Genomic DNA, 2,716 nt, shown 5'->3' with positions numbered 1-2,716 from the left:
ACACTGATAAAATAATTTAAAGAGAAGAGGAGGAAGAGGAGGAGGAAGAATAAGATTTAAGCCCTCTAAGCTTCTTGTCAAAACCCCCCATCAGCTCATGTTCAGGGTGGCTGAGCACATGGAAAGTGTTCTGCCCATTCTATGAAATGATCTATGGCTCTGCAGGCTCAAGGGACCCTCCCCCTTCCCCTCCTCTGATGCCTTATCATCTTTCCAGTCATCCTGAAGACCACTGAAGGCGAGGCTCTGGTGGCCTTTCTCTCCCAAGATGCTGGCCACATATGTGACTGCTTGTCACATGCATCACATAGTCAGCGTGGAAATGTAGCTCCCTCAAGGTTCCCATAAACATGCCAGAGACAGTCCGCAGAGAAGATTGAGCCTGACAACCTAACCTATCCCTCTGTTGGCTTAGGGCTGCTCCTAGAGGCTGCCATCCCTATGCCTCAGACCAGCATACACCGCTCTTTATGGTCCACTGCTTGCATTCTTCCTTTTTTTCTTTTTCCCTTTTTATTTAATGAGCATCCACTATATTACATGGGCCAACAGTATGACAATAGCTTAAAAATGCACAGGTACTATCTTGAGTGGGTAGCCTGTTGGCAGAGTGAGCTGGAGACCAAGGGCAAGGGTCCAGATGAATGTATTCTATGTTAGGGGGAAGTAAGGGCTTTGATTATCAAAGGGAGGCAAGGTGAAGGGGAGAGATGATGGTTAACATCTGGACAGGGACTTGAATGAGATTCAGGAGATGGAAAAGTTGGGCCCGGGTCTTCCTCCCAGCCCAGTGCTCTCGGAAATATGACACAGACTCAAAATGCATTTACAGATACCTTGACCATACAGCTAGGTACTACACTGACTAGATCATAACTAAAACAATTATTTTAACCTATACACTACCCCATGGCTGGTTAACTGTGCTCAGGTACCACGTGTCTGTCTCCTCATATCTTCCTGGAGAATCTCCCATTTCACTCTATCCTAGAATTCTTTCACCTCCCGGATGTTCCACCTCCTATTTCCTGCCTAAGCCATAGACCTTAGGCTTTTTAATTGACAGGTGGTGTATCCATACAATACACAAGATATCCTGTCTACAAGGATGGACTGTGGGTCATCCAGTAGAGTATCCTAAGGGGATGCCACAGCAGATGCAAAGGCCCAGAGTGGGCACAGCAGGTGCGAGGGCCCAGAGTGGGAAAGGATAACCTTTCTGCAGCAACAGACCAAAGCTGCTAATTCTCATGGCTCCAGTAATGAGAGAGAACTAGGCACGGTGTGTTAAGGACAGTCCTGGTGGTGAAGGTGACCGGCCGACTAAGCTGATCTGCCACAGGAAGCTGACCCCTGGGCTCAGAAAACAGGCCTAGAGCGCACACTCAAACCTTTATTTATTATTATTTTTTTTAAATGTGAGATCTTCCTGCTTTATGTTTTAAAATGTAGCGTGGTTTCCCAACAAGTCGGAAGGTATTTTTAAAGCTCTTTTAACGATTCTGCTTCGGGCGCACAAAAGTCAACTACAGACCAAACCCCGCTGCAAACAAAGTCAGGAAGCTTTGGAGACGGTTTTCTGTGAGGTTTCTGATGACCCAGATCTTGACTGATGGGTCCCACTCCCAACCACAGCCAGAATGGCCCTTTGCAGCCCTAAGGTGAAGTCTGGCGGGAACTGAGAAGCCCTTGGATCTGGGGGTCCTTGGATCTGGGGTCCTCGAAAGGTAGTGCAGACACCTGTGTCCAAGAGGGCCCCAAGCCTGTCTGGTCAGAATTGAGGCTGATGGTATGGAAACGGCACCTGTCCCACACTTTCAGGCCTCAGGCATGCGGTCCCACCTAGCCCCGGCCTTGCCCACTCTACCACGGGCCAGTGGAAGCAGGCTGCAATCCTGCCTGTGGCTTGGAGGACAGAACGATCAGCCTCGTGTTCCAGCGTTCTTCGGGACATTGATGCTGAACAGGACCTCAGTGATCCCATGGAACCTTGTCTCCCATGGAAGCCCCACTTGCTCTGGCCGACCCCAGAAGACAGACTGGAGTTGCTCCCCCTCTGGCTCTTAGCAGCTTTGTTAGGAATGATTTTCACATTGACACACTCAGCACCCCCCCCACACACACACACACTCAAGCCCTCTGCTGAGAGCTCCCATTTGTACTAATGGAAGTCCTGTGGCACAGACAGGGCTCCCTGCTGGAAAGAGGCCTCAGGCTGCCCACCTGCAAACTTGACCTTTTCCTGTGTAAGAGACAAGATTTCAAAATCAATCAGGCCTGCATGTCTGACCATGCCAGAGAAGAGGCTACATGTCCTATGACAGAGGGTTCAATAAACGTCCTAGGGGCCGGCCTACCCAGGAGGTCACAGTCTTGCCCCATGCATTGCTCCCTGGCTTCTTCTTCAAATACATCCATCCACTGTGAAGACTGCGACAGTCCCCCTAAGGGCAATTTTCTTTCTGGGACCCTACCTGCCCTTCAGAGTCCCCTCTATGGGACAGATCTTGTGGTCTTCTGACCACGGGACTCCACGTTGACAGTGGGTGGCTATAATCTTGGCACAGAGACACATCTGCCCAGCCATTATTCTGGACGAACCCTGCCTGCCCTCTAACTCATTTTAAATCACTCTCCCCTTGCAACTCACATGCATCCTTTTTTTTGTTTGTTTGTTTTTGTTTTTGTTTTTGTTTTTCGAGACAGGGTTTCTCTG

Source organism: Mus pahari, chromosome 20 (assembly GCF_900095145.1).
Source record: "Mus pahari chromosome 20, PAHARI_EIJ_v1.1, whole genome shotgun sequence".
Lineage (NCBI taxonomy): Eukaryota > Metazoa > Chordata > Mammalia > Rodentia > Muridae > Mus > Mus pahari.
The sequence above is the reverse complement of the archived record's forward strand: the minus strand, read 5'-3'. Positions refer to the sequence as shown.